Source organism: Liolophura sinensis, chromosome 1 (assembly GCF_032854445.1).
Source record: "Liolophura sinensis isolate JHLJ2023 chromosome 1, CUHK_Ljap_v2, whole genome shotgun sequence".
In the NCBI taxonomy this organism is placed as follows: domain Eukaryota; kingdom Metazoa; phylum Mollusca; class Polyplacophora; order Chitonida; family Chitonidae; genus Liolophura; species Liolophura sinensis.
In genome coordinates, this window is record NC_088295.1 from 65,176,127 (window position 1) to 65,194,674 (window position 18,548).

General features: G+C 39.5%; 22 non-coding genes across 22 annotated transcripts; all 22 read right to left on the minus strand.

The window, feature by feature from the left end:
• Window positions 1-1,369: 1,369 nt before the first annotated feature.
• Trnav-aac (transfer RNA valine (anticodon AAC)) lies at window positions 1,370-1,442 on the minus strand. Its single transcript has one exon. It is a non-coding gene; the product is annotated as a tRNA-Val (tRNA).
• Window positions 1,443-1,596: 154 nt separating this feature from the next.
• Trnav-uac (transfer RNA valine (anticodon UAC)) lies at window positions 1,597-1,669 on the minus strand. Its single transcript has one exon. It is a non-coding gene; the product is annotated as a tRNA-Val (tRNA).
• A 581-nt stretch (window positions 1,670-2,250) lies between these two features.
• On the minus strand, window positions 2,251-2,323 carry Trnav-cac (transfer RNA valine (anticodon CAC)). Its single transcript has one exon. It is a non-coding gene; the product is annotated as a tRNA-Val (tRNA).
• A 1,436-nt stretch (window positions 2,324-3,759) lies between these two features.
• Window positions 3,760-3,832, minus strand: Trnav-aac (transfer RNA valine (anticodon AAC)). The gene has a single exon. It is a non-coding gene; the product is annotated as a tRNA-Val (tRNA).
• A 266-nt stretch (window positions 3,833-4,098) lies between these two features.
• On the minus strand, window positions 4,099-4,168 carry Trnav-uac (transfer RNA valine (anticodon UAC)). The gene has a single exon. It is a non-coding gene; the product is annotated as a tRNA-Val (tRNA).
• A 584-nt stretch (window positions 4,169-4,752) lies between these two features.
• Trnav-cac (transfer RNA valine (anticodon CAC)) lies at window positions 4,753-4,825 on the minus strand. Its single transcript has one exon. It is a non-coding gene; the product is annotated as a tRNA-Val (tRNA).
• A 1,355-nt stretch (window positions 4,826-6,180) lies between these two features.
• Trnav-aac (transfer RNA valine (anticodon AAC)) lies at window positions 6,181-6,253 on the minus strand. Its single transcript has one exon. It is a non-coding gene; the product is annotated as a tRNA-Val (tRNA).
• A 266-nt stretch (window positions 6,254-6,519) lies between these two features.
• On the minus strand, window positions 6,520-6,589 carry Trnav-uac (transfer RNA valine (anticodon UAC)). Its single transcript has one exon. It is a non-coding gene; the product is annotated as a tRNA-Val (tRNA).
• A 584-nt stretch (window positions 6,590-7,173) lies between these two features.
• On the minus strand, window positions 7,174-7,246 carry Trnav-cac (transfer RNA valine (anticodon CAC)). The gene has a single exon. It is a non-coding gene; the product is annotated as a tRNA-Val (tRNA).
• A 1,355-nt stretch (window positions 7,247-8,601) lies between these two features.
• On the minus strand, window positions 8,602-8,674 carry Trnav-aac (transfer RNA valine (anticodon AAC)). Its single transcript has one exon. It is a non-coding gene; the product is annotated as a tRNA-Val (tRNA).
• A 154-nt stretch (window positions 8,675-8,828) lies between these two features.
• Window positions 8,829-8,901, minus strand: Trnav-uac (transfer RNA valine (anticodon UAC)). Its single transcript has one exon. It is a non-coding gene; the product is annotated as a tRNA-Val (tRNA).
• Window positions 8,902-9,487: 586 nt separating this feature from the next.
• On the minus strand, window positions 9,488-9,560 carry Trnav-cac (transfer RNA valine (anticodon CAC)). The gene has a single exon. It is a non-coding gene; the product is annotated as a tRNA-Val (tRNA).
• A 1,436-nt stretch (window positions 9,561-10,996) lies between these two features.
• On the minus strand, window positions 10,997-11,069 carry Trnav-aac (transfer RNA valine (anticodon AAC)). Its single transcript has one exon. It is a non-coding gene; the product is annotated as a tRNA-Val (tRNA).
• A 154-nt stretch (window positions 11,070-11,223) lies between these two features.
• Window positions 11,224-11,296, minus strand: Trnav-uac (transfer RNA valine (anticodon UAC)). The gene has a single exon. It is a non-coding gene; the product is annotated as a tRNA-Val (tRNA).
• A 587-nt stretch (window positions 11,297-11,883) lies between these two features.
• On the minus strand, window positions 11,884-11,956 carry Trnav-cac (transfer RNA valine (anticodon CAC)). Its single transcript has one exon. It is a non-coding gene; the product is annotated as a tRNA-Val (tRNA).
• Window positions 11,957-13,400: 1,444 nt separating this feature from the next.
• Trnav-aac (transfer RNA valine (anticodon AAC)) lies at window positions 13,401-13,473 on the minus strand. Its single transcript has one exon. It is a non-coding gene; the product is annotated as a tRNA-Val (tRNA).
• A 154-nt stretch (window positions 13,474-13,627) lies between these two features.
• Window positions 13,628-13,700, minus strand: Trnav-uac (transfer RNA valine (anticodon UAC)). The gene has a single exon. It is a non-coding gene; the product is annotated as a tRNA-Val (tRNA).
• A 586-nt stretch (window positions 13,701-14,286) lies between these two features.
• Trnav-cac (transfer RNA valine (anticodon CAC)) lies at window positions 14,287-14,359 on the minus strand. The gene has a single exon. It is a non-coding gene; the product is annotated as a tRNA-Val (tRNA).
• Window positions 14,360-15,798: 1,439 nt separating this feature from the next.
• Window positions 15,799-15,871, minus strand: Trnav-aac (transfer RNA valine (anticodon AAC)). The gene has a single exon. It is a non-coding gene; the product is annotated as a tRNA-Val (tRNA).
• Window positions 15,872-16,137: 266 nt separating this feature from the next.
• On the minus strand, window positions 16,138-16,207 carry Trnav-uac (transfer RNA valine (anticodon UAC)). The gene has a single exon. It is a non-coding gene; the product is annotated as a tRNA-Val (tRNA).
• Window positions 16,208-16,792: 585 nt separating this feature from the next.
• Trnav-cac (transfer RNA valine (anticodon CAC)) lies at window positions 16,793-16,865 on the minus strand. Its single transcript has one exon. It is a non-coding gene; the product is annotated as a tRNA-Val (tRNA).
• Window positions 16,866-18,221: 1,356 nt separating this feature from the next.
• Window positions 18,222-18,294, minus strand: Trnav-aac (transfer RNA valine (anticodon AAC)). Its single transcript has one exon. It is a non-coding gene; the product is annotated as a tRNA-Val (tRNA).
• Between the last annotated feature and the right edge of the window lie 254 nt (window positions 18,295-18,548).

An 18,548-nucleotide genomic window follows, 5' to 3' on the forward strand; every position in this document is an offset into this window, starting at 1 on the left:
ACTACGAAACCCTCTCTTTAGAGAAATTATGAGAGGAAGTAATGGAGTGGAAATCGATACTTGTTGTGTACAATTACAAACTTAACATGAAGACAAGACAAGAAACATGATCGCGTAAATCCACACACAGCCTGAATTTCTCAATACGTGATGAAGAAATCAATTCTCTTGAGCAAAACATGAGAAAAGGCAAAGAAGAACATTTTTTACAGACCTTCGCCACCTTTTGCGTGTTAAGCATACGTGATAACCACTACAATACGGAACTATTGCGGTATATGATCTATGTTTTATGGCATCTCATGCACGAATGATCTACTGTAAAATACTTATTATTCGCTGCAATTTTACTTTCGCGAATTTTCTACTAAGATTTTACTAATGATTTACTAATGATTCAAGCACGTAAAGCATGTATCATCGTGGGTGGCTTTTATCCCGCTTTGTTGCCTGCAGTGTCGCTAATTCTCGTGATCTGGATCAAAAGATTAAAACAATTGAAAATGGAGTATGACTTCGTGAGAAGATTACTTTCGCACCCACTGAAATCAATAATGAGCACTTTTAAACACCTGGCAAAGGTATCTGTCACCTTTTCAACGTTCAAGGGAAAACATATGAATTTACCATTATCGGCGCCACTCACTCATTATTTATCAAGCAACACAGAAAAGTTGTGTATTGTTTTCCGTTTTTATCGCCCTCTGTAGCAGGTCAGAAACCGCACACATTGCCGTAGCTGTCAAATGGCCATTGTCTTGTTGTACACACTTCACAGTTTGTTAGAAGCTCACCCATTAATCACAGGAAACACACAGCCAATGGGATAGTGTGTATCAGAGCGACATTCATTAGAAGCCAACAAGTGCTGGTGTCTACTTTTCTTTCAACTTGCATAGCGAAGACTGATCAAACCAAAGACAAATAAACTCCCACGTTGTTTTATACCCAGCAAGCAATAGCACCAGAGTGTGTATGCATTTAAACCATAATTTCCCTTCAGTGCGGTTCAAAAATGTAACTAGCCCGTCGGGCTTTCTTAGCGCAAACTGCCGACACCTTGGCAAAGATTTCACTTCTTATTACTACTAACTGTAGTATATGATTCAGTGTTGGACATTTATTCGGCTGGAATTATTTTTGGCGGTATATTATTAGGTACTCCACAGTATAACTTTGGGGGAAAGAAACTCATTTGGTGCAAACTGACCAAAAGGAAAATCGCCACTAAGGCCGTTAACACATCTTTGTGATAACTTCGCTTGAGATAAAAAAGGTTGTGGCGAAGTTCGAACTCGCCACCTTCTGCGTGTAAAGCAGAAGTGATAACCACTAAACTACCAAAAGGCAAAGAAGAGAAACATACAATAGGTTCCGGCGAGGCTCGAACTCGCGGCCTTCTGCGTGTTAAGCAGACGTGATAACCACTACACTACGGAACCATTTCGACGAAAACTCTATATTATTGGGCATCTCATGCACGAATGAAGTATAACGTTTTGGGGGTGAAAAAACTCATTTCGTGACTCTGACCAAAATAAAATCTCCAGTACGACCATTAACACATCTTCGTGAGGACTTCAATTGAGATAAAACAGGTTCTGGCGAGGTTCGAACTCGCGACCTTCTGCGTGTAAAGCAGACGTGATAACCACTACACCACAGAACCAATAGGTTTTCGTATGTGTTACTTACTTGTGTAGAAGTGTTTGCCATGTCATGAGAAATCAATATGTCCCACGTGGAGGCCACAAGCAAAACGTGGAAAGAGTTTTTTTTGAAAATTGTTGAGTTTATTCCCAATTTGTCATCAAATACACAAGATTTAACCATGACCGGCTTTCACAAACTTTTGAAATCACAAAGCAGTCTTAATTAAAATAAAATATCACAGAGAAGATGACTGCTTTGTGAATAGAACAATTGCACATTAGCCGCTCATTTCAATAAATACACTAATTTATCATTGCGTAATGTACAGAAGACTTTTTTTACACAACAGATTTTCTCACAAGATGGCCTATCTAGCCGAAAAAAGTCAACATGAATATGTGTTTTAATAATTCCTTTGGCAGCCTTAACGATGGCAACAGCATCCCTGTTCCTTTTCTAAAATATTATGCCGTTGCGTGCACACCAAATACTAAACTGAAGAACACATAAGACATACACCCCGTGGCCAGAGTTGCTTCTAAATCCATGACCCAAAGGCCCAAGTAGTTTAAAAAGAATTAAAGAAATATACCTTACAGGTTTCGGCGGGGTTCGAACTCGCGACCTTCTGCGTGTGAAGCAGACGTGATAACCACTACACTACGAAACCCTCTCTTTAGAGAAATTATGAGAGGAAGTAATGGAGTGGAAATCGATACTTGTTGTGTACAATTACAAACTTAACATGAAGACAAGACAAGAAACATGATCGGCTAAATCCACACACAGCCTGAATTTCTCAATACGTGATGAAGAATCTATTCTCTTGAGCAAAACATGAGAAAAGGCAAAGAAGAACATTTTTTACAGACCTTCGCCACCTTTTGCGTGTTAAGCAAACGTGATAACCACTACAATACGGAACTATTGCGGTATATGATCTATGTTTTTTGGCATCTCATGCACGAATGATCTACTGTAAAATACTTATTATTCGCTGCAATTTTACTTTCGCGAATTTTCTACTAAGATTTGTCCGCGAGAATTAATTTTCGCGTATGTAAGAGAATACTTAGAAAATAAAAACGGATGTGAAAGTCTTAATATTTTCCAAGATATAATATGGCCGAAATGATTCAAGCACGTAAAGCATGTATCATCATGGGTGGCTTTTATCCCGCTTTGTTGCCTGCAGTGTCGCTAATTCTCGTGATCTGGATCAAAGATTAAAACAATTGAAAATGGATTATGACTTCGTGAGAAGATTACTTTCGCACCCACTTAAATCAATAATGAGCACTTTTAAACACCTGGCAAAGGTATCTGTCACCTTTTCAACGGTTCAAGGGAAAACATATGAATTTACCATTATCGGCGCCACTCACTCATTATTTATCAAGCAACACAGAAAGTTGTGTATTGTTTTCCGTTTTTATCGCCCTCTGTAGCAGGTCAGAAACCGCACACATTGCCGTAGCTGTCAAATGGCCATTGTCTTGTTGTACACACTTCACAGTTTGTTAGAAGCTCACCCATTTAATCACAGGAAACACACAGCCAATGGGATAGTGTGTATCAGAGCGACATTCATTAGAAGCCAACAAGTGCTGGTGTCTACTTTTCTTTCAACTTGCATAGCGAAGACTGATCAAACCAAAGACAAATAAACTCCCACGTTGTTTTATACCCAGCAAGCAATAGCACCAGAGTGTGTATGCATTTAAACCATAATTTCCCTTCAGTGCGGTTCAAAAATGTAACTAGCCCGTCGGGCTTTCTTAGCGCAACTGCCGACACCTTGGCAAAGATTTCACTTCATTATTACTACTAACTGTAGTATATGATTCAGTGTTGGACATTTATTCGGCTGGAATTATATTTGGCGGTATATTATTAGGTACTCCACAGTATAACTTTGGGGGAAAGAAACTCATTTGGTGCAACTGACCAAAAGGAAATCGCCACTAAGGCCGTTAACACATCTTTGTGATAACTTCGCTTGAGATAAAAAAGGTTGTGGCGAAGTTCGAACTCGCCACCTTCTGCGTGTAAAGCAGAAGTGATAACCACTAAACTACCAAAAGGCAAAGAAGAAAAACATACAATAGGTTCCGGCGAGGCTCGAACTCGCGGCCTTCTGCGTGTTAAGCAGACGTGATAACCACTACACTACGGAACCATTTTGACGAAAACTCTATATTATTGGGCATCTCATGCACGAATGAAGTATAACGTTTTGGGGGTGAAAAAACTCATTTCGTGACTCTGACCAAGATAGAATCTCCAGTACGACCATTAACACATCTTCGTGAGGACTTCAATTGAGATAAAACAGGTTCTGGCGAGGTTCGAACTCGCGAAAACTCATTTCGTGACTCTGACCAAGATAGAATCTCCAGTACGACCATTAACACATCTTCGTGAGGACTTCAATTGAGATAAAACAGGTTCTGGCGAGGTTCGAACTCGCGACCTTCTGCGTGTAAAGCAGACGTGATAACCACTACACCATACCAATAGGTTTTCATATGTGTTTATGGCTTACTTGTGTAGAAGTGTTTGCCATGTCATGAGAAATCAATATGTCCCACGTGGAGGCCACAAGCAAAACGTGGAAAGAGTTTTTTTTGAAAATTGTTGAGTTTATTCCCAATTTGTCATCAAATACACAAGATTTAACCATGACCGGCTTTCACAAACTTTTGAAATCACAAAGCAGTCTTCATTAAAATAAAATATTACAGAGAAGATGACTGTTTGTGAATAGAACAATTGCACATTAGCCGCTCATTTCAATAAATACACTAATTTATCATTGCGTAATGTACAGAAGACTTTGTTTATATAACAGATTTTCTCACAAGATGGCCTATCTAGCCGAAAAAAGTCAACATGAATACGTGTTTTAACATTTCCTTTGGCAGCCTTAACGATGGCAACAGCATCCCTGTTCCTTTTCTAAAATATTATGCCGTTGCGTGCATACCAAATACTAAACTGAAGAACACATATGACATACAACCCGTGGCCAGAGTTGCTTCTAAATCCATGACCCAAAGGCCCAAGAAGTTTGAAAAGAATTAAAGAAATATACCTTACAGGTTTCGGCGAGGTTCGAACTCGCGACCTTCTGCGTGTGAAGCAGACGTGATAACCACTACACTACTAAACCCTCTCTCTAGAGAAATTATGAGAGGAAGTAATGGAGTGGAAATCGATACTTGTTGTGTACAATTACAAACTTAACATGAAGACAAGACAAGAAACATGATCGGCTAAATCCACACACAGCCTGAATTTCTCAATACGTGATGAAGAATCAATTCTCTTGAGCAAAACATGAGAAAAGGCAAAGAAGAACATTTTTTACAGACCTTCGCCACCTTTTGCGTGTTAAGCATACGTGATAACCACTACAATACGGAACTATTGCGGTATATGATCTATGTTTTATGGCATCTCATGCACGAATGATCTACTGTAAAATACTTATTATTCGCTGCAATTTTACTTTCGCGAATTTTCTACTAAGATTTTACTAATGATTTACTAATGATTCAAGCACGTAAAGCATGTATCATCCTGGGTGGCTTTTATCCCGCTTTGTTGCCTGCAGTGTCGCTAATTCTCGTGATCTGGATCAAAGATTAAAACAATTGAAAATGGAGTATGACTTCGTGAGAAGATTACTTTCGCACCCACTTAAATCAATAATGAGCACTTTTAAACACCTGGCAAAGGTATCTGTCACCTTTTCAACGGTTCAAGGGAAAACATATGAATTTACCATTATCGGCGCCACTCACTCATTATTTATCAAGCAACACAGAAAGTTGTGTATTGTTTTCCGTTTTTATCGCCCTCTGTAGCAGGTCAGAAACCGCACACATTGCCGTAGCTGTCAAATGGCCATTGTCTTGTTGTACACACTTCACAGTTTGTTAGAAGCTCACCCATTTAATCACAGGAAACACACAGCCAATGGGATAGTGTGTATCAGAGCGACATTCATTAGAAGCCAACAAGTGCTGGTGTCTACTTTTCTTTCAACTTGCATAGCGAAGACTGATCAAACCAAAGACAAATAAACTCCCACGTTGTTTTATACCCAGCAAGCAATAGCACCAGAGTGTGTATGCATTTAAACCATAATTTCCCTTCAGTGCGGTTCAAAAATGTAACTAGCCCGTCGGGCTTTCTTAGCGCAACTGCCGACACCTTGGCAAAGATTTCACTTCATTATTACTACTAACTGTAGTATATGATTCAGTGTTGGACATTTATTCGGCTGGAATTATATTTGGCGGTATATTATTAGGTACTCCACAGTATAACTTTGGGGGAAAGAAACTCATTTGGTGCAACTGACCAAAAGGAAATCGCCACTAAGGCCGTTAACACATCTTTGTGATAACTTCGCTTGAGATAAAAAAGGTTGTGGCGAAGTTCGAACTCGCCACCTTCTGCGTGTAAAGCAGAAGTGATAACCACTAAACTACCAAAAGGCAAAGAAGAAAAACATACAATAGGTTCCGGCGAGGCTCGAACTCGCGGCCTTCTGCGTGTTAAGCAGACGTGATAACCACTACACTACGGAACCATTTTGACGAAAACTCTATATTATTGGGCATCTCATGCACGAATGAAGTATAACGTTTTGGGGGTGAAAAAACTCATTTCGTGACTCTGACCAAGATAGAATCTCCAGTACGACCATTAACACATCTTCGTGAGGACTTCAATTGAGATAAAACAGGTTCTGGCGAGGTTCGAACTCGCGAAAACTCATTTCGTGACTCTGACCAAGATAGAATCTCCAGTACGACCATTAACACATCTTCGTGAGGACTTCAATTGAGATAAAACAGGTTCTGGCGAGGTTCGAACTCGCGACCTTCTGCGTGTAAAGCAGACGTGATAACCACTACACCATACCAATAGGTTTTCATATGTGTTTATGGCTTACTTGTGTAGAAGTGTTTGCCATGTCATGAGAAATCAATATGTCCCACGTGGAGGCCACAAGCAAAACGTGGAAAGAGTTTTTTTTGAAAATTGTTGAGTTTATTCCCAATTTGTCATCAAATACACAAGATTTAACCATGACCGGCTTTCACAAACTTTTGAAATCACAAAGCAGTCTTCATTAAAATAAAATATTACAGAGAAGATGACTGTTTGTGAATAGAACAATTGCACATTAGCCGCTCATTTCAATAAATACACTAATTTATCATTGCGTAATGTACAGAAGACTTTGTTTATATAACAGATTTTCTCACAAGATGGCCTATCTAGCCGAAAAAAGTCAACATGAATACGTGTTTTAACATTTCCTTTGGCAGCCTTAACGATGGCAACAGCATCCCTGTTCCTTTTCTAAAATATTATGCCGTTGCGTGCATACCAAATACTAAACTGAAGAACACATATGACATACAACCCGTGGCCAGAGCTGCTTCTAAATCCATGACCCAAAGGCCCAAGAAGTTTGAAAAGAATTAAAGAAATATACCTTACAGGTTTCGGCGAGGTTCGAACTCGCGAACTTCTGCGTGTGAAGCAGACGTGATAACCACTACACTACTAAACCCTCTCTCTAGAGAAATTATGAGAGGAAGTAATGGAGTGGAAATCGATACTTGTTGTGTACAATTACAAACTTAACATGAAGACAAGACAAGAAACATGATCGGCTAAATCCACACACAGCCTGAATTTCTCAATACGTGATGAAGAATCAATTCTCTTGAGCAAAACATGAGAAAAGGCAAAGAAGAACATTTTTTACAGACCTTCGCCACCTTTTGCGTGTTAAGCATACGTGATAACCACTACAATACGGAACTATTGCGGTATATGATCTATGTTTTATGGCATCTCATGCACGAATGATCTACTGTAAAATACTTATTATTCGCTGCAATTTTACTTTCGCGAATTTTCTACTAAGATTTTACTAATGATTTACTAATGATTCAAGCACGTAAAGCATGTATCATCGTGGGTGGCTTTTATCCCGCTTTGTTGCCTGCAGTGTCGCTAATTCTCGTGATCTGGATCAAAGATTAAAACAATTGAAAATGGAGTATGACTTCGTGAGAAGATTACTTTCGCACCCACTGAAATCAATAATGAGCACTTTTAAACACCTGGCAAAGGTATCTGTCACCTTTTCAACGGTTCAAGGGAAAACATATGAATTTACCATTATCGGCGCCACTCACTCATTATTTATCAAGCAACACAGAAAGTTGTGTATTGTTTTCCGTTTTTATCGCCCTCTGTAGCAGGTCAGAAACCGCACACATTGCCGTAGCTGTCAAATGGCCATTGTCTTGTTGTACACACTTCACAGTTTGTTAGAAGCTCACCCATTTAATCACAGGAAACACACAGCCAATGGGATAGTGTGTATCAGAGCGACATTCATTAGAAGCCAACAAGTGCTGGTGTCTACTTTTCTTTCAACTTGCATAGCGAAGACTGATCAAACCAAAGACAAATAAACTCCCACGTTGTTTTATACCCAGCAAGCAATAGCACCAGAGTGTGTATGCATTTAAACCATAATTTCCCTTCAGTGCGGTTCAAAAATGTAACTAGCCCGTCGGGCTTTCTTAGCGCAACTGCCGACACCTTGGCAAAGATTTCACTTCATTATTACTACTAACTGTAGTATATGATTCAGTGTTGGACATTTATTCGGCTGGAATTATTTTTGGCGGTATATTATTAGGTACTCCACAGTATAACTTTGGGGGAAAGAAACTCATTTGGTGCAACTGACCAAAAGGAAATCGCCACTAAGGCCGTTAACACATCTTTGTGATAACTTCGCTTGAGATAAAAAAGGTTGTGGCGAAGTTCGAACTCGCCACCTTCTGCGTGTAAAGCAGAAGTGATAACCACTAAACTACCAAAAGGCAAAGAAGAAAAACATACAATAGGTTCCGGCGAGGCTCGAACTCGCGGCCTTCTGCGTGTTAAGCAGACGTGATAACCACTACACTACGGAACCATTTCGACGAAAACTCTATATTATTGGGCATCTCATGCACGAATGAAGTATAACGTTTTGGGGGTGAAAAAACTCATTTCGTGACTCTGACCAAGATAAAATCTCCAGTACGACCATTAACACATCTTCGTGAGGACTTCAATTGAGATAAAACAGGTTCTGGCGAGGTTCGAACTCGCGACCTTCTGCGTGTAAAGCAGACGTGATAACCACTACACCACAGAACCAATAGGTTTTCGTATGTGTTTATGGCTTACTTGTGTAGAAGTGTTTGCCATGTCATGAGAAATCAATATGTCCCACGTGGAGGCCACAAGCAAAACGTGGCAAGAGTTTTTTTTTGAAAATTGTTGAGTTTATTCCCAATTTGTCATCAAATACACAAGATTTAACCATGACCGGCTTTCACAAACTTTTGAAATCACAAAGCAGTCTTAATTAAAATAAAATATCACAGAGAAGATGACTGCTTTGTGAATAGAACAATTGCACATTAGCCGCTCATTTCAATAAACACACTAATTTATCATTGCGTAATGTACAGAAGACTTTTTTTACACAACAGATTTTCTCACAAGATGGCCTATCTAGCCGAAAAAAGTCAACATGAATATGTGTTTTAATAATTCCTTTGGCAGCCTTAACGATGGCAACAGCATCCCTGTTCCTTTTCTAAAATATTATGCCGTTGCGTGCACACCAAATACTAAACTGAAGAACACATATGACATACAACCCGTGGCCAGAGTTGCTTCTAAATCCATGACCCAAAGGCCCAAGAAGTTTGAAAAGAATTAAAGAAATATACCTTACAGGTTTCGGCGAGGTTCGAACTCGCGACCTTCTGCGTGTGAAGCAGACGTGATAACCACTACACTACGAAACCCTCTCTCTAGAGAACTTATGAGAGGAAGTAATGGAGTGGAAATCGATACTTGTTGTGTACAATTACAAACTTAACATGAAGACAAGACAAGAAACATAATCGGCTAAATCCACACACAGCCTGAATTTCTCAATACGTGATGAAGAATCTATTCTCTTGAGCAAAACATGAGAAAAGGCAAAGAAGAACATTTTTTACAGACCTTCGCCACCTTTTGCGTGTTAAGCATACGTGATAACCACTACAATACGGAACTATTGCGGTATATGATCTATGTTTTTTGGCATCTCATGCACGAATGATCTACTGTAAAATACTTATTATTCGCTGCAATTTTACTTTCGCGAATTTTCTACTAAGATTTGTCCGCGAGAATTAATTTTCGCGTATGTAAGAGAATACTTAGAAAATAAAAACACATGTGAAAGTCTTAACATTTTCCAAGATATAATATGGCCGAAATGATTCAAGCACGTAAAGCATGTATCATCATGGGTGGCTTTTATCCCGCTTTGTTGCCTGCAGTGTCGCTAATTCTCGTGATCTGGATCAAAGATTAAAACAATTGAAAATGGATTATGACTTCGTGAGAAGATTACTTTCGCACCCACTTAAATCAATAATGAGCACTTTTAAACACCTGGCAAAGGGATCTGTCACCTTTTCAACGGTTCAAGGGAAAACATATGAATTTACCATTATCGGCGCCACTCACTCATTATTTATCAAGCAACACAGAAAGTTGTGTATTGTTTTCCGTTTTTATCGCCCTCTGTAGCAGGTCAGAAACCGCACACATTGCCGTAGCTGTCAAATGGCCATTGTCTTGTTGTACACACTTCACAGTTTGTTAGAAGCTCACCCATTTAATCACAGGAAACACACAGCCAATGGGATAGTGTGTATCAGAGCGACATTCATTAGAAGCCAACAAGTGCTGGTGTCTACTTTTCTTTCAACTTGCATAGCGAAGACTGATCAAACCAAAGACAAATAAACTCCCACGTTGTTTTATACCCAGCAAGCAATAGCACCAGAGTGTGTATGCATTTAAACCATAATTTCCCTTCAGTGCGGTTCAAAAATGTAACTAGCCCGTCGGGCTTTCTTAGCGCAACTTCCGACACCTTGGCAAAGATTTCACTTCATTATTACTACTAACTGTAGTATATGATTCAGTGTTGGACATTTATTCGGCTGGAATTATTTTTGGCGGTATATTATTAGGTACTCCACAGTATAACTTTGGGGGAAAGAAACTCATTTGGTGCAACTGACCAAAAGGAAATCGCCACTAAGGCCGTTAACACATCTTTGTGATAACTTCGCTTGAGATAAAAAAGGTTGTGGCGAAGTTCGAACTCGCCACCTTCTGCGTGTAAAGCAGAAGTGATAACCACTAAACTACCAAAAGGCAAAGAAGAAAAACATACAATAGGTTCCGGCGAGGCTCGAACTCGCGGCCTTCTGCGTGTTAAGCAGACGTGATAACCACTACACTACGGAACCATTTCGACGAAAACTCTATATTATTGGGCATCTCATGCACGAATGAAGTATAACGTTTTGGGGGTGAAAAAACTCATTTCGTGACTCTGACCAAGATAAAATCTCCAGTACGACCATTAACACATCTTCGTGAGGACTTCAATTGAGATAAAACAGGTTCTGGCGAGGTTCGAACTCGCGACCTTCTGCGTGTAAAGCAGACGTGATAACCACTACACCACAGAACCAATAGGTTTTCGTATGTGTTTATGGCTTACTTGTGTAGAAGTGTTTGCCATGTCATGAGAAATCAATATGTCCCACGTGGAGGCCACAAGCAAAACGTGGCAAGAGTTTTTTTTTGAAAATTGTTGAGTTTATTCCCAATTTGTCATCAAATACACAAGATTTAACCATGACCGGCTTTCACAAACTTTTGAAATCACAAAGCAGTCTTAATTAAAATAAAATATCACAGAGAAGATGACTGCTTTGTGAATAGAACAATTGCACATTAGCCGCTCATTTCAATAAATACACTAATTTATCATTGCGTAATGTACAGAAGACTTTTTTTACACAACAGATTTTCTCACAAGATGGCCTATCTAGCCGAAAAAAGTCAACATGAATATGTGTTTTAATAATTCCTTTGGCAGCCTTAACGATGGCAACAGCATCCCTGTTCCTTTTCTAAAATATTATGCCGTTGCGTGCACACCAAATTACTAAACTGAAGAACACATATGACATACAACCCGTGGCCAGAGTTGCTTCTAAATCCATGACCCAAAGGCCCAAGAAGTTTGAAAAGAATTAAAGAAATATACCTTACAGGTTTCGGCGAGGTTCGAACTCGCGACCTTCTGCGTGTGAAGCAGACGTGATAACCACTACACTACGAAACCCTCTCTCTAGAGAACTTATGAGAGGAAGTAATGGAGTGGAAATCGATACTTGTTGTGTACAATTACAAACTTAACATGAAGACAAGACAAGAAACATAATCGGCTAAATCCACACACAGCCTGAATTTCTCAATACGTGATGAAGAATCTATTCTCTTGAGCAAAACATGAGAAAAGGCAAAGAAGAACATTTTTTACAGACCTTCGCCACCTTTTGCGTGTTAAGCATACGTGATAACCACTACAATACGGAACTATTGCGGTATATGATCTATGTTTTTTGGCATCTCATGCACGAATGATCTACTGTAAAATACTTATTATTCGCTGCAATTTTACTTTCGCGAATTTTCTACTAAGATTTGTCCGCGAGAATTAATTTTCGCGTATGTAAGAGAATACTTAGAAAATAAAAACGGATGTGAAAGTCTTAACATTTTCCAAGATATAATATGGCCGAAATGATTCAAGCACGTAAAGCATGTATCATCATGGGTGGCTTTTATCCCGCTTTGTTGCCTGCAGTGTCGCTAATTCTCGTGATCTGGATCAAAGATTAAAACAATTGAAAATGGATTATGACTTCGTGAGAAGATTACTTTCGCACCCACTTAAATCAATAATCAGCACTTTTAAACACCTGGCAAAGGGATCTGTCACCTTTTCAACGGTTCAAGGGAAAACATATGAATTTACCATTATCGGCGGCCACTCACTCATTATTTATCAAGCAACACAGAAAGTTGTGTATTGTTTTCCGTTTTTATCGCCCTCTGTAGCAGGTCAGAAACCGCACACATTGCCGTAGCTGTCAAATGGCCATTGTCTTGTTGTACACACTTCACAGTTTGTTTAGAAGCTCACCCATTTAATCAACAGGAAACACACAGCCAATGGGATAGTGTGTATCAGAGCGACATTCATTAGAAGCCAACAAGTGCTGGTGTCTACTTTTCTTTCAACTTGCATAGCGAAGACTGATCAAACCAAAGACAAATAAACTCCCACGTTGTTTTATACCCAGCAAGCAATAGCACCAGAGTGTGTATGCATTTAAACCATAATTTCCCTTCAGTGCGGTTCCAAAAATGTAACTAGCCCGTCGGGCTTTCTTAGCGCAAACTGCCGACACCTTGGCAAAGATTTCACTTCATTATTACTACTAACTGTAGTATATGATTCAGTGTTGGACATTTATTTCGGCTGGAATTATTTTTGGCGGTATATTATTAGGTACTCCACAGTATAAACTTTGGGGGGAAAGAAACTCATTTGGTGCAACTGACCAAAAGGAAATCGCCACTAAGGCCGTTAACACATCTTTGTGATAACTTCGCTTGAGATAAAAAAGGTTGTGGCGAAGTTCGAACTCGCCACCTTCTGCGTGTAAAGCAGAAGTGATAACCACTAAACTACCAAAAGGCAAAGAAGAAAAACATACAATAGGTTCCGCCGAGGCTCGAACTCGCGGCCTTCTGCGTGTTAAGCAGACGTGATAACCACTACACTACGGAACCATTTCGACGAAAACTCTATATTATTGGGCATCTCATGCACGAATGAAGTATAACGTTTTGGGGGTGAAAAAACTCATTTCGTGACTCTGACCAAGATAAAATCTCCAGTACGACCATTAACACATCTTCGTGAGGGCTTCAATTGAGATAAAACAGGCTCTGGCGAGGTTCGAACTCGCGACCTTCTGCGTGTAAAGCAGACGTGATAACCACTACACCACAGAACCAATAGGTTTTCGTATGTGTTTATGGCTTACTTGTGTAGAAGTGTTTGCCATGTCATGAGAAATCAATATGTCCCACGTGGAGGCCACAAGCAAAACGTGGCAAGAGTTTTTTTTTGAAAATTGTTGAGTTTATTCCCAATTTGTCATCAAATACACAAGATTTAACCATGACCGGCTTTCACAAACTTTTGAAATCACAAAGCAGTCTTAATTAAAATAAAATATCACAGAGAAGATGACTGCTTTGTGAATAGAACAATTGCACATTAGCCGCTCATTTCAATAAATACACTAATTTATCATTGCGTAATGTACAGAAGACTTTTTTTACACAACAGATTTTCTCACAAGATGGCCTATCTAGCCGAAAAAAGTCAACATGAATATGTGTTTTAATAATTCCTTTGGCAGCCTTAACGATGGCAACAGCATCCCTGTTCCTTTTCTAAAATATTATGCCGTTGCGTGCACACCAAATACTAAGCTGAAGAACACATATGACATACAACCCGAGGCCAGAGGTGCTTCTAAATCCATGACCCAAAGGCCCAAGAAGTTTGAAAAGAATTAAAGAAATATACCTTACAGGTTTCGGCGAGGTTCGAACTCGCGACCTTCTGCGTGTGAAGCAGACGTGATAACCACTACACTACGAAACCCTCTCTCTAGAGAACTTATGAGAGGAAGTAATGGAGTGGAAATCGATACTTGTTGTGTACAATTACAAACTTAACATGATGGCAAGACAAGAAATATAATCGGCTAAATCCACACACAGCCTGAATTTCTCAATACGTGATGAAGAATCTATTCTCTTGAGCAAAACATGAGAAAAAGGCAAAGAAGAACATTTTTTTACAGACCTTCGCCACCTTTTGCGTGTTAAGCATACGTGATAACCACTACAATACGGAACTATTGCGGTATATGATCTATGTTTTATGGCATCTCATGCACGAATGATCTACTGTAAAATACTTATTATTCGCTGCAATTTTACTTTCGCGAATTTTCTACTAAGATTTGTCCGCGAGAATTAATTTTCGCGTATGTAAGAGAATACTTAGAAAATAAAAACGGATGTGAAAGTCTTAACATTTTCCAAGATATAATATGGCCGAAATGATTCAAGCACGTAAAGCATGTATCATCATGGGTGGCTTTTATCCCGCTTTGTTGCCTGCAGTGTCGCTAATTCTCGTGATCTGGATCAAAGATTAAAACAATTGAAAATGGATTATGACTTTGTGAGAAGATTACTTTCGCACCCACTTAAATCAATAATGAGCACTTTTAAACACCTGGCAAAGGGATCTGGTCACCTTTTCAACGGTTCAAGGGAAAACATATGAATTTACCATTATCGGCGCCACTCACTCATTATTTATCAAGCAACACAGAAAGTTGTGTATTGTTTTCCGTTTTTATCGCCCTCTGTAGCAGGTCAGAAACCGCACACATTGCCGTAGCTGTCAAATGGCCATTGTCTTGTTGTACACACTTCACAGTTTGTTAGAAGCTCACCCATTTAATCACAGGAAACACACAGCCAATGGGATAGTGTGTATCAGAGCGACATTCATTAGAAGCCAACAAGTGCTGGTGTCTACTTTTCTTTCAACTTGCATAGCGAAGACTGATCAAACCAAAGACAAATAAACTCCCACGTTGTTTTATACCCAGCAAGCAATAGCACCAGAGTGTGTATGCATTTAAACCATAATTTCCCTTCAGTGCGGTTCAAAAATGTAACTAGCCCGTCGGGCTTTCTTAGCGCAACTGCCGACACCTTGGCATAGATTTCACTTCATTATTACTACTAACTGTAGTATATGATTCAGTGTTGGACATTTATTCGGCTGGAATTATTTTTGGCGGTATATTATTAGGTACTCCACAGTATAACTTTGGGGGAAAGAAACTCATTTGGTGCAACTGACCAAAAGGAAATCGCCACTAAGGCCGTTAACACATCTTTGTGATAACTTCGCTTGAGATAAAAAAGGTTGTGGCGAAGTTCGAACTCGCCACCTTCTGCGTGTAAAGCAGAAGTGATAACCACTAAACTACCAAAAGGCAAAGAAGAAAAACATACAATAGGTTCCGGCGAGGCTCGAACTTGCGGCCTTCTGCGTGTTAAGCAGACGTGATAACCACTACACTACGGAACCATTTCGACGAAAACTCTATATTATTGGGCATCTCATGCACGAATGACGTATAACGTTTTGGGGGTGAAAAAACTCATTTCGTGACTCTGACCAAGATAGAATCTCCAGTACGACCATTAACACATCTTCGTGAGGACTTCAATTGAGATAAAACAGGTTCTGGCGAGGTTCGAACTCGCGAAAACTCATTTCGTGACTCTGACCAAGATAGAATCTCCAGTACGACCATTAACACATCTTCGTGAGGACTTCAATTGAGATAAAACAGGTTCTGGCGAGGTTCGAACTCGCGACCTTCTGCGTGTAAAGCAGACGTGATAACCACTACACCATATCAATAGGTTTTCATATGTGTTTATGGCTTACTTGTGTAGAAGTGTTTGTCATGTCATGAGAAATCAATATGTCCCACGTGGAGGCCACAAGCAAAACGTGGAAAGAGTTTTTTTTGAAAATTGTTGAGTTTATTCCCAATTTGTCATCAAATACACAAGATTTAACCATGACCGGCTTTCACAAACTTTTGAAATCACAAAGCAGTCTTCATTAAAATAAAATATCACAGAGGAGATGACTGCTTTGTGAATAGAACAATTGCACATTAGCCGCTCATTTCAATAAATACACTAATTTATCATTGCGTAATGTACAGAAGACTTTGTTTATACAACAGATTTTCTCACAAGATGGCCTATCTAGCCGAAAAAAGTCAACATGAATACGTGTTTTAACATTTCCTTTGGCAGCCTTAACGATGGCAACAGCATCCCTGTTCCTTTTCTAAAATATTATGCCGTTGCGTGCATACCAAATACTAAACTGGAGAACACATATGACATACAACCCGTGGCCAGAGTTGCTTCTAAATCCATGACCCAAAGGCCCAAGAAGTTTAAAAAGAATTAAAGAAATATACCTTACAGGTTTCGGCGAGGTTCGAACTCGCGACCTTCTGCGTGTGAAGCAGACGTGATAACCACTACACTACGAAACCCTCTCTCTAGAGAACTTATGAGAGGAAGTAATGGAGTGGAAATCGATACTTGTTGTGTACAATTACAAACTTAACATGAAGACAAGACAAGAAACATGATCGGCTAAATCCACACACAGCCTGAATTTCTCAATACGTGATGAAGAATCTATTCTCTAGAGCAAAACATGAGAAAAGGCAAAGAAGAACATTTTTTACAGACCTTCGCCACCTTTTGCGTGTTAAGCATACGTGATAACCACTACAATACGGAACTATTGCGGTATATGATCTATGTTTTATGGCATCTCATGCACGAATGATCTACTGTAAAATACTTATTATTCGCTGCAATTTTACTTTCGCGGATTTTCTACTAAGATTTTACTAATGATTTACTAATGATTCAAGCACGTAAAGCATGTATCATCATGGGTGGCTTTTATCCCGCTTTGTTGCCTGCAGTGTCGCTAATTCTCGTGATCTGGATCAAAGATTAAAACAATTGAAAATGGATTATGACTTCGTGAGAAGATTACTTTCGCACCCACTTAAATCAATAATGAGCACTTTTAAACACCTGGCAAAGGGATCTGTCACCTTTTCAACGGTTCAAGGGAAAACATATGAATTTACCATTATCGGCGCCACTCACTCATTATTTATCAAGCAACACAGAAAGTTGTGTATTGTTTTCCGTTTTTATCGCCCTCTGTAGCAGGTCAGAAACCGCACACATTGCCGTAGCTGTCAAATGGCCAGTGTCTTGTTGTACACACTTCACAGTTTGTTAGAAGCTCACCCATTTAATCACAGGAAACACACAGCCAATGGGATAGTGTGTATCAGAGCGACATTCATTAGAAGCCAACAAGTGCTGGTGTCTACTTTTCTTTCAACTTGCATAGCGAAGACTGATCAAACCAAAGACAAATAAACTCCCACGTTGTTTTATACCCAGCAAGCAATAGCACCAGAGTTTGTATGCATTTAAACCATAATTTCCCTTCAGTGCGGTTCAAAAATTTAACTAGCCCATCGGGCTTTCTTAGCGCAACTGCCGACACCTTGGCAAAGATTTCACTTCATTATTACTACTAACTGTAGTATATGATTCAGTGTTGGACATTTATTCGGCTGGAATTATATTTGGCGGTATATTATTAGGTACTCCACAGTATAACTTTGGGGGAAAGAAACTCATTTGGTGCAACTGACCAAAAGGAAATCGCCACTAAGGCCGTTAACACATCTTTGTGATAACTTCGCTTGAAATAAAAAATGGTTGTTGCGAAGTTCGAACTCGCCACCTTCTGCGTGTAAAGCAGAAGTGATAACCACTAAACTACCAAAAGGCAAAGAAGAAAAACATACAATAGGTTCCGGCGAGGCTCGAACTCGCGGCCTTCTGCGTGTTAAGCAGACGTGATAACCACTACACTACGGAACCATTTCGACGAAAACTCTATATTATTGGGCATCTCATGCACGAATGAAGTATAACGTTTTGGGGGTGAAAAAACTCATTTCGTGACTCTGACCAACATAAAATCTCCAGTACGACCATTAACACATCTTCGTAAGGACTTCAATTGAGATAAAACAGGTTCTGGCGAGGTTCGAACTCGCGAAAACTCATTTCGTGACTCTGACCAAGATAGAATCTCCAGTACGACCATTAACACATCTTCGTGAGGACTTCAA